This window comes from Poromitra crassiceps, assembly GCF_964638095.1.
Source record: "Poromitra crassiceps genome assembly, chromosome: 11".
Classification (NCBI taxonomy): Eukaryota; Metazoa; Chordata; class Actinopteri; order Beryciformes; family Melamphaidae; genus Poromitra; species Poromitra crassiceps.
The window spans coordinates 24,503,136-24,515,635 of NC_139643.1; the positions used below are offsets into that span (position 1 = coordinate 24,503,136).

The following is a 12,500-nucleotide window of genomic DNA, read 5'->3' on the forward strand; positions in this document are numbered from 1 at the left end:
CACACACACACACACAGTATGCACAGATGCATGCACTATGTATGAGTGTGTACATGATTGCTCACACAGATGCGCGTTGTTCGCTAATAAATCACAGTAAAGCCATTCCAGTTTGCCATGGTTAATTTTCTATCTTTTTGAACCATGATGTTCCTGCGATCAACCAGCATGTGCTGGTTGATCACAGGAACATCATGGCTGTGCCAAGAGATGGGCAGTATTTGAAATACTTGTATTTGAAATACGTATTTCAACTACTTTTTTGTATTTTGTAATTTGTATTTGGCTGGGCAGAGAAAAATTAGATGTAATTTGTATCAAGATACTTTCAGATCTTGTATTTTGTGTATTTCAAATACATAAAATACATTTTTCTTTTTATTCTCAAATTGACACATGTAAACATTGACACAGGTTTAAACTAAAGATGGAGAAATTAGTTGTACTAAAAACAACTAAGTGAACTAAACTGAAACCTGATATGAATAAACAGATAAATTACTTGTACTAAAAAACAACTAACTGGACTGAACTGAAACCTGATTTGAATAGGAGAAATTAGTTGTACTAAAAACAACTAAGTGAACTAAACTGAACTGAAACCTGATATGAAAAGATGGAGAAATAAGGTGTATTGAAAAACAACTAACTGAACTGAAACCTGATGTGAAAAGATGGAGAAATTAGTTGTACTAAAAACAACTAAGTGAACTAAACTGAAACCTGATATGAATAGATGGAGAAATAAGTTGAAAAAACAACTAACTGAACTAAACTGAAACCTGATATGATTCAGAATAGATAGAGAAATAAGTTGTACTGAAAAACAACTAACTGAACTAAAGTGAAAGCTGATATGAATAGCTGAAGAAATAAGTTGTACTGGAAAAAAAACAACTAACTGAACTATACTAAAACCTGATATGAATAGATTGAGAAATAAGTTGTACTGAAAAAAAACCTAACTGAACTAAACTGAAACCTGATTTGAATAGGAGAAATTAGTTGTACTGAAAAACAACTAACTGTCATAAACCTGATTTGAATAGATGGAGAAATTAGTTATACTGAAAAACTATAACTGAACACCAAAGTACCCTAATGAAAATAAAAAATGTCTTTCTGTTGCTACAAGGATGTCTGAGCTTCACTGTGCATAATGATGGCTGTGCAGATTTTGACACTAGAATGGTGTTACCACTGCTGATAGTGGAAAGTTGTATTCAGTGAGTGATTGTTCTTTAGTAATTATGTTCTAGATAGCCAGGTTGTTTTGGATTTTGTTTATGAAGCAGAAGGAGGGGAAGTCATTTTAAGGATGTAAGGATTTGAACAAGAGTCCAATTTCATGGAAGGCCTTTTTTGTTTGAGATGCAGTTTCTCATCGTTCCTCTCACCGATTCACAATTCCACAACCTTAGACAGGATGTGCATCAGGGCATTCAATTCCTGAAATGTAACCTTTTCTAGTTGTATAAATATGTTTGCACGTTAAATAAATACTGTGACGACAAGTTACTGACATGGTGGTGAATGTGAAGTTGTTTAAAGGGGACCTACTATGCCTTTTACCTATTTCAGTTATTTATATATTGTGTTATGATGTCAGATATCTATGGCTAAACATAGTCAAAGTTCCAAAACTTGAGGTTAACATGCAGAAATGCTGCCTTTAAGTCAAAAGCCCTCACAGAAGGTGATTAACAGCTGAGCTGAAGGAGAAATTAGTTCTACTGAAAAACAACTAAAACTAAAATGGAAGAACTGCAGTGTGTTAGGGTAGGAGTACACATACTGTGACAGAGGACTAAAGAGAGGATTTACTGTCTAAGGAAACCAGAAAATTTCACTTTTGAAATCAGAGAATTAGGACATTTTCCTTAAAGGTCCCATTCCGTGCAAAAGCTGTTTTTACTTGTAAATGCATATATACAGCTGTCAGCCCTCCCTGTAATGAGTGGTCACACGCTCAGAACTGCCGCAGTTGGATTTGTCCCTATCCAGCATCCCCCTGCAGTCTCCTCCAAGCCACACCCCCAAACGCTTCGTTTGCCCAGAGGGGAATCTGGGGGAATTGGGACGTCACTAGCTTCCTCCTGCATACTGCGCGGGTCTCTCTCACACAAGCTACCTGCACCATTTAGTCTATAGCCACAAAATTAACACTTCTAGCTGGAGCGACGCCAACTGTACGTGATCCAGCAACTGCAGAGGTGCATTCGGTAAGTCTAGGCATTTTGAGATGTCCTCTTTAGCGTAGTACCGTTAAGTTAACGATAACTCGCAACCTAGCGTGCTGGTCCACAGACGCTAATCTGATTGGCCGCTGGGAGCCTGGGGCGGGCTCTCCCTCAGCGGCCAATGGGAACTGTTAGTTCTGAATATATTATAGAAACAGGCCATTCTTGGGAAGCGACGAGATGAGGAAGTGAGAACTCCGTCACAACAAACGGGGTTGCTATATTTTCAACAGATTAATCCAGAATCATGTTTTATGGACCAGAGACACACGTTTTTAAGAGGTTACAGCTGCACGAATTGGGACCTTTAAAGAAATGTCTCTAAATGATTAATAGATCATCAAAATAGGCAATTAATTTAATATTTGGCAATTCATCTATTAATTGACTAATCGTTGCAGCTCTTTATAAGTTTTTATAAAATGTATTTTCATGTATTTTCAAAATACAAAATACGTATTTGTATCTCAAATACATTTTCAGACAGGTATTTTGTATTTGTATTGTGATACATTTTTTGAGCAAGTATTTGTAATTTGTATCAAAATACTTTATGATGTATTTTCGCCCATCTCTGGCTGTGCGGTGGCGTATTCTCTTCACTCTTGTATTATTTGTTTACGTAGTGACATATACAATTTTAAGTTACATTAGCCTTTATTTAGACAATCAATATCAATCAATAGTTTAATGCAGTTACACATAGTTATGAATAATTATTTAGTTTGAGATGATATAACCCCCCCCCCCCGCCCACAAAGAGTATCCAAGTAACTTATTCCCTGAGTACATTTTAAATGAGCTACTTTTAAATTGTACTCAAGTAGATTTTTCAAACCAGTTATTTTACTTGTACTTAAGTAACATTTCATCAAAGTAACAGTACTTCTACTTGAGTAGGATTTTTTTGTACTCCTTCCACCCCTGGAAATAATGCATTCAGTAACCCCTCAGTATGATACTTTACTTGAAGAGGCCCAAAAACAGTAACTTATATGCCGGTAATAAGTAATTTTGATCCAGGAAGTAATCATTACAGTAGATACTGTAGATACTGCCTGACTCATTAACATGGTGACTAGTAGTCTGTTCAAGTCACTTATCATTAAGTACTCGATTCAGTTATTCAGGAACTCCGTTAACTAGTATTCATTAACTATAGCAGTTTGTTTCTGACTCGTTCCTTGGTAACTACACCTGTTTTTGTGGGACGGTATTGAAAAGTGTTATCATAAATGGACCACACACAATGAATTACTGTAAGAGAAAATACATTACCTACAGTATTCCACCAACGTCACATACCACAGTATAGTGTGACCTACAGTTAAGGTTAACTAATCTAGACTAGTGCAGGTGTCTGTTTCTTGACTTAATCCAATAGGTTATATTTCCCAGCCATCTTCACCCTCTATAAGGCTCTCCTCTGCTTCTCCCTTCCATATAAATGGATTCTCACTGAACATTTGCATGCGTTACAGGCTTCAGTCTTTAGGTGACACAGGTCTGGAATTTCGTAGGCATCTACTCAGCTCCAGCTTGCTTACAGCCACCAGAATGGCTTGGTCTATCAAGACCTGCTGAACATGGCTCTTCGCTAGCACTGCTTCCAGTATCGGCTCCAGCACGCCGCCTGATGCCGTCAAGGACCCAACCTGCTGCACTGCGATCCCTCTTCCGCGTCGCTTGGAACGCTGGGCTCCTTCCAGCACCGGATGGCCGAGCTCCACCATTGACGATGAGGATCTCCCGGCTTCCTACCCTTAAGCTAGCAGCTTCTGGTCCCGTGTTAGCCCATCACGGATGGTTCATTGTGGTTAATGGTTAAGTTGAATAAGTTCAACCCTCCCCCCCTCCCCTTTATGTTCATAAACAGCTTAAAGGAAAATTTCTGTATTTTTCAACCTGGACCTTATTTTTTGTAATCTGAACAATTTTATTTAAATTGATCCATTTTTATTGAGCGAGATGGTGGCAGGCAGGGGCATACGCGTATACCGTGCATGTATGTAGGTCCAGTAAATGAGCTTGTTTTTGCAAAGGACAGCCTCAGATTGTTATTATAGAGAAATAAAGGTTGCATTTACCTGGCAGGCATTGCAGCCGCTCGTTCCCTCTCTACCTGTTGCTTGCTCCTCTCTCTCCCTCCATGCCCACTCTTCAGTTTGTAATCCGTATACTCCGGCTCAAATACGGGCGGCCATCAAATTCAAATGCCTCGTCCATATTCTCGAAATCAGCTAAATATCCAGTCCACCCATTATTTACAAAATCTTTCACATACGCAAAAGTCCTCCCGGCTCAGCTCAGTCACATTACGTTTCCATTTCCTGCAACGCAACGCTCAAGACATGCGGGGGACTTGGATCAAGCCGAAGGTAAAATACATGCATAACCCTAACCCTCACCCAATACTGGATCAATTAAAAAAAGAATGTTCAGATGAGTTATTTAGACACAAAAGGTTAATAAGACTTTTTGTGTCCAGGTTGAAAAATACTGAAATTCTTTACATTTGGGAAAATAGTCACTTCCTGCAAATAAATGGATTTAGACAGAAGGACGGACATAGTTTCTTCTTCTTACTTCTCTTACACACCACCTGTTCATCAAAGTTTGGGGCGGAGCTTAAAGAATTACAGGAAATGCTGGAAAAATACTCGTAAACCTCTTCAATTTGGAAAATTCCCATGCTCAATGCCCGATCGATCGGCCAACCTGTCGCAGAGACAAATGGATTCCGGACAGACGGACGGACAGTTGCCTTCATCCTATAGTAAAGAAATTGCTATGCGTTAGTTCTAGCAGGCCACAAAGTCAAGCTCAGCTCACAAACACAGCTCCGCACATCAGCTTATGGCTCAGCTGATTTCTTTCAGGCATTCAATTGGCAAATCTCACACCTTACTATTTAAAGCTGCATCATTTCCACCTCCTTTTTTTCTGCTTCTCTTGCAACCCACCTCCACCCCAGCTCCTCCTTACATGCTGTGTGTGACTCAAACAATGTCCTTTCTGTTGTCATCGTTGCTTTGCTCCATTCGGTACCTGTGGGTCTTTGCTGCTTGCTGCTCTCCCTGCCTGAGGCTTTCCATGTTAACACACGGAAGCGGAGGGAGCTCCCAGAAGCTGCTGCTGCTCTCCCAGAACAAAGCCACACCGCCAAATATAACTATTGTACATGACAACAAAAGTTTATTTTTGACTATAGTGGTCCTGACAGAAGGAAGAGAATTCGGTCTTGGGTCTGCCTTTTTTTCTTTATATTATTATTTTTTACCACGGCACCCTCTAGCGTCGCCGTGGTTACAAGGCATATTTGGGCGAGTCCGTTGATTTCTGTTACTGCTTTTGTGGCCTCCTCTGGAGACGAGAAGCAGAGGAAGCCCTAAAGCCTTTTGCTGCACCGGCTCGCCCTCATGACCTCGGATCTCGTTATGCTGCCGAATGGCCTGAACTCCTTCCCGCATGCGTTCGTCGTCAATTCCATCATTCAGATTCTTCACGTCGCAGAAGCAGTTGTCGGCACGTTGGCAATGTAGCGTTCTTTGCGAGGTTTGAAGGGACCCACGAATACTTTTCGGCCATTGAGGAACATGCCGTTCACCCTCGCAGTGGCGTGTTCAGCTGCCTCCTGAGTCTCAAAGTGCACATAGCCGTAGCCCTTGGAGCCGTTCTCGTTGCAAACCAATTTGCACGAGCGGATGTTGCCAAAACTAGCGAAGACGTCATAAAGGGCCTTGTCGTCGATGGACTTGTCCAGATTCTTGATGAAGAGGTTTCCCATGCCGCGGTACCACCTGATGTGCATGGGCTGCCCCTTGATCACATCGAAGTTGATGGTGTTCAGGGCGCGCTCAGCGTCGGCTGCTCGTTGATAGTTGACAAAGGCGTATCCGAGGGAACGCCGTGTGATGTGATCTCTGCAGACGCGGATGGAGAGGATGGGTCCGGCGGGCCTGAACCTATTGTACAGCATGGCTTCAGTGACATCTTGATGCAGATCCCCCACATACAGCGAGGCCATCGGGTAACTCTGAGCACCGATGTTCATTTTTGTCGACTGTTTACAAAGTTAGTGGTACTAAAGCGGCCGTACTTATAGCCTCAGCATGGAAGGATTTGTGACATTACTGAACAGATGAAGTCACAATGTCTTTGACCGTCATAAATCACAGATTATGTCACTTATGCGTAGACAGTGCGACATCAGTGGCTAATTAGCCACATGAGTGGTTTTTATGATGATGATATGTCACAGTGTCAACGGTGACTCAACGGTGACGATGCCACCAGCAAAGTCACTCCAGCAATTGTGATGTCATCATTGAGTGATGTCTTCAGTGTGAGATATCATCATTGGTATCATATCGTGAGTGATATCATGATATCATCAGTGAGTGCTGTCATCAGTGATGTGATCGGTGATGTGACTCGAGCAATTGTGACGGCATCAGTGAGTGACGTCACTGATGTCACAATGTCTTCTATATACTGTATATAAAACTGACATCACCAGAATGACAGACACTGTTTTTAGACATTGTCCTATCATCAGTGATGTCATAAGTCCGGTAGCATGCACTAGTGTTTGTGTAACCACATCTTACAAAGCGCCCTTCAGGCGTTACTCACTAACCCCCCTGACCTCAGTGGACTTTTATTGTGTGGTTTAGTCCTTAGCACTGTCACCTCGCAGCAAGAAGGTTGTGGGCTCGAACCGCGGTCCACTCCAGCCAGGTCCTTTCTGTGTGGAGTTTGCATGTTCTCACGATGTTCTCGTGGGTTCTTGCCACCATCAAAGACAACAGCACGGCAGGCCTCTCGGCTTGTGTCCAGCAAATAGTTGGATCACTACAACAGCTGTGAAGGTGGAAGAAGGATGCAGCAGGGTGTTGGAGGTCCACTCCAAATGTTATGGAATCCATGCCGGTCAAAGGTCTGTCTCTGTCAAGGACCATGTGTTTGTCTGCAGTGCACCAGTCACCCTCTTACTCGCATCGAGAATGATGAGTCCTGGGGCAGGCGGTTGTGGGTATTGTAGTCCTGGAGCAGCGATGTTTGGGTATTATAGTCCTGTAGCAGGGGTCTGTGGGTAGTCCTTGAGCAGGGGGTTGTGGATAGTGTAGTCCTGGAGAAGGTGGTTGTGGGTAGTGATCACTCACTGATGACATCACTCGCTGATGACATCACAATTGCTCAAGTGACATCACCGATGGCATCACTCACTGATGACAATTGCTCGAGTGAAATTACTGGTGAGATCACAATTGCTATTTTTGAGCGGCCGACCCATGTTCGAATCCGACCGTGGTCTCTCCCCACCTTTCCTGTCTGCCTACTGTCCTAAAGGCAAAAGCCCAAATGACATCAGAATAGCTCGGTGTAAGTGATGATTTGTGACAGACACTGATGACGTCGTCATCACATCATCACAGGAGGATGTCACACGTGTGAAACACACATGTGACTTCTCTAGTGAGCTCAGAGTTTCTGCACTACATCGTCACATATCACCGAGCAATTTGATGCAACTGATGTCATCGGTGAAGATGTCATCAGTTGAGTGTCATCAGTGTTGAAATGACGTCAAATGAGGAACTGGGGGTTGAGAAATCGTAACCGAGTTTCCGACTAGGAACTTCGAGTTGACGTGTCATTTCATTTTATTTTTCTTACTAGGAAGTCAGAACTTCTGACCTCCGAGTTACAGAACGCAGCATTAGAATGGGCTTCATGGCCCCTAGGGTGGTGATGCCCTTATTCCTGCATGTAAGGGACCATGTCAACTTCAGCTGTGAAGTGAAAATACCAAAATTGTAACAATTGCACGTACAAGGTATTTGTGCCACGGTCCCTGAGGCATTCTCCCCCTCCAGCAGGCACATGGCTCCGTTTCCATCGATCCACTCTGCGCCCCTTAGTCAGTTCCCTCCTTTTCTTTATGACCAGCTGCATTTCAACTTCATTGCCTCCATCTTTTTAAACGCTGCACCTCCAAGTCACATTCTACACTCTGCCTTGTAATCTGGTCTTTATCTCTTGGGTAAAACACACCGTCTACATCACGTTCTGTGTCTACTCTGGTGTCTGTCTCCTGATGCTTTTCTGTGAAACACACCACGTCTACATCACGTTCTAAGTCTCCTCTGGTCTCTGTCTCCTGATGCTTTTCTGTCGTTTGCCCCCTGTCACCTAAAAGAAAAATAGCCTGTGTCCACTCTAGTTTCCCTCATTTTGCTTCTTTCTCCCTGGGAACAGCCCACACCCTCCTGCCTCCAACCCTCCTGCCTCCACCACTCCTGCCTCCACCCCTCTGCCTCCACCCCTCCACCCCTCTGCCTCCACCACTCCTGCCTCCACCCCTCTGCCTCCATCCCTCCTGCCTCCACCCCTCCTGCCTCCACCTCCACCCCTCCTGCCTCCATCCCTCCTGCCTCCACCCCTCCTGCCTCCTCCACCTCCACCCCTCCTGCCTCCACCCCTCCTGCCTCCTCCACCTCCACCCCTCCTGCCTCCATCCCTCCTGCCTCCACCCCTCTGCCTCCACCCCTCCACCCCTCTGCCTCCACCACTCCTGCCTCCACCCCTCTGCCTCCATCCCTCCTGCCTCCACCTCCACCCCTCCTGCCTCCATCCCTCCTGCCTCCACCTCCACCCCTCCTGCCTCCATCCCTCCTGCCTCCTCTGCCTCCACCCCTCCTGCCTCCATCCCTCCTGCCTCCACCCCTCTGCCTCCACCCCTCCTGCCTCCACCCCTCCTGCCTCCATCACTCCTGTCTCTACTCCCTCCCTGCCTCCATCCCTCCACCCCTCCTGCTCTCTCGCAGTGTTTATTTAAGCACTTTCACGGTCACTGCACCCTGCTCTGACTGGGTGGAACCTGTCCGCCCTCCCTCGCTCCATCTCACGTGAGAGCACACTCTATCTGTGTCACTGTCTCTCTCTCTCTCTCTCTCTCTCTCACGCCTTTTTCTACCATCTCTCCTTTCACTCCTCCTGCTGGTGCTCCCTGCTTCTTTAAACATTCTGAGATCCAGAGTTGCTTTAAGACTTCACAGCACCACCCCCCCCCCCCCCCCGCCTCCTTCCCCCATCCCCCCCCACCACCACCGTCGTCAGAGCCTTTTAGATCTGAGAGGAGCCGCAGCAAAACTGGGCCAAAAAGAACTGGCATAGGCAGAAGAAAATACATCTTTGCGCTTAGAGAGTCTTAAATACTTGTAATTGTTAAATAAAAGGAACATCTTCCCGGGCAGCATGGTAATTATGAAAAGCGAGAGATGCCCTCAATGGGCATTTTAATGACCTGGAGAAGGGCAGCCTGTCGCATGGAGCTCATATCGTTGAGACACTAATCTCATATTCCTCTCAAGTTTCTATAATATGATTCATTTTCCATGTGTTAATAATAGCTGCAGGGACATGTGAGAGCTTCCGTACATACGCCCATGTCTTTTGAAGATTGAAAATGAGTTTATAATGAAATTATGTGCTGTATATCCTATTTCAAATACCTGCTGCAGGAATTAACGCCGATAAGAATACTGTCTTATGAAATGTTTGCTGGGAAGACGGTTAATCTATTGACTGATAATATGCAGAAAGCACAGCAGCACAGTCACCTAATGCAAAGTGGAACTATATCTGCGATACTAATGTGATATTCCACAGTGTGGTTTTGCTCAAGGGCACTTCAGCAGAGAAGAGGCTTGCCGTCATGGGAGCTTCAGCCCATAATCTGCTTTAACAACACTCATTACGTCACGAGCCGTGGCCCAATTTGCCATCATTATTTTTGGACTCCCACTTATGCTTGAGGAATTTGTCCGACACTCTTAAATGGATTTAGAATGAAAGCTGCCGCTATTACAATAATCAGCCATTCATATATCACTCATCCTATTTGTTATTGTATTTAATGAATTACTGCTAGCCTCTCTGTGTGCACAATTAGCAACCGTCCCGCACCGCTACCGCATGCGTACACGCACAGTCGCGCGCACGCACGCCCGCACGCACGCACGCGCACGTACGCACGCACACACACACACACACACACACACACACACACACACACACACACACACACACACACACACACACACACACCCCTCCCGCCAGCCCACCCCCCACATCACATCGTTCGCGCCCCATTGACAGTTAGAGCACTTTGTAGTTGTGGAGAAGCGGCTGCGTTCTGCTCTCTCTCTCAACACGAGACTCCAGGCCTGTGAGTCTGGGGAGCTGTGCCAGTGCCAGTGACAATAATGTATTCCGGTCCTCCCTGCGGGCCTCCACGCGGACCTGGCTCCCTTCCTCTTCTTTTTACCCCGGGGACCTGCTTGATGTTGGGGAGCCGAGGCCTGTTGACTGCCTCCCCACCCATCCCTTTATAATGTGTTTCCTCCCCTGTTGATTCCGTGGCGATCCCTGCTTTTATTATGGGTTACCGCTGCCTCCTCTCCTGCAGCCAGAGAACAGGATCGGAGTCGGACAGAGCGCGAGAGAGACAGAGGTGGACAAAACAGAGAGACCGTGTAGTAGGCACTCACACACCATTTCAGGATCACAAACCCTGGACCACAGATGATCATGTTGTGGACACCGATAATGCAAAGACGATAGTACTTCACCAAGAACTAGATTAGTCAGCCAGTCACAATGTTAGGCATGTCTGCTGTTACGTATTTATCCGTCTTTGTGAACAATGATGTAAACAGCATGCACAAAGAGAGTCTGGTGTCTGGTGCCACTGCCAGCTGTAACATGCAGGTACCCGGATGGGCTGTAGGCTATATATATATATATATAAAACAAATAAAAAAATGCTTGCACAGAAAAAGAGACATCAGAAGAGTAATGGCAGTGTCTTTTTCTCTTCCTTTATTTTCTTCATATCTCTGTCTGTGCTCTCTCACTGTCTGCAGTGCCCCTGTGTTTGTCCTCTAAACTGAATTATCACATTGACACACACAGATAAGCAACTGCAATGCACACGCACACAAATGCACCCACATGCACATGCACACGCACACACACACACACACACACACACACACACACACAGTGTGTGTGTGTGTGTGTGTGTACTGTACATTATGGTCATGCACACACCCACAAATGCCCACACACAGGAATGCATTAAAGATACCCACACACACAGAAATTAACATGATCCCCCATCTTTCTTTCTTATCAAGTCCCCCCCGGATTCTTTCTCACATTTTCTCCCCAACTAGCAGAATACCCGTGCAGTGTAGCCATTGTTAGCTCGCTCACTCACTCACTCACTCACTCACTCACTCACTCACTCACTCACTCACTCACTCTCTCTCTCTCTCTCTCACACACACACACACACACACACACACACGCACACACACACACACACACACACACACACACACACGCACTCACACACACACACACACACACACACACACACACACACACACACGCGCACTCACACACACACACACACACACACACACAGACTGCGTTCTTAATATAGGTTTGATACCCGTCGGAGCAAACAACCACTGGCCATTTAGTTGGCAGCATGCAGCCTCGACCTCCTCTCTCTGACTAGAGGGTTTTCATAGTCCACTCTTCTGTACTCCTCCACTCAACATGAGCTCCATCAGTAGCTAACGAATGGAGCTCTCCATGGTGCTGAACATGCATTGACTCATTTTGGCCACTGATTAGCCATTTATGGCCCTAATGACCTAATTCAAAAATCCGTCTCCAGGGCCGCTCTTTACACTTCCTGAAAGATTCAGCGTGATCGCAGGTCGAATGGAACAGCTGCTCTGTTCACTCACAGACACTTCATCACATTCTTATAATAGGATTGTGTTCGGCCTGCTGTCCCTGTCGTTGCTCCACCCCCTCTGCTGCCGATCTGGGGCGAGTCGTAGAGCACATGCTTCCTCCAATACATGTGCAGTCGCTAGCCGCTTCTTTACACCTGACAGCGATGTGTTTCACCGGCAGGACATAGCGCGTGGGAGGATGGATCACACTATTCCCCCCAGTTCCCCTCCCCCCGACCAGGCGCCCCGGCCGACCAGAGGTGTCGCAAGTGCTGTGAGCAGGACTCAGACCCCACCGGCTTCCCACCCGCAGACACGGCCAACTGTCTCCGCAGTCGTAGGCGAGTGCTTTTACCTACACTACCCAGATGCCCTCTTTCTTTCTTTCTTTCTTTCTTTCTTTCTTTCTTTCTTTCTTTCTTTCTTTCTTTCTTTCTTTCTT

The 12,500-nt window shown here is 45.5% G+C and overlaps 1 pseudogene across 1 annotated transcript; it reads right to left on the reverse strand.

The window, feature by feature from the left end:
- Positions 1-5,742: 5,742 nt before the first annotated feature.
- On the reverse strand, positions 5,743-6,267 carry LOC310784911 (polyadenylate-binding protein 1-like 2 pseudogene; annotated as a pseudogene). The gene has a single exon. The product of its transcript is annotated as a polyadenylate-binding protein 1-like 2 pseudogene (transcript).
- Between the last annotated feature and the right edge of the window lie 6,233 nt (positions 6,268-12,500).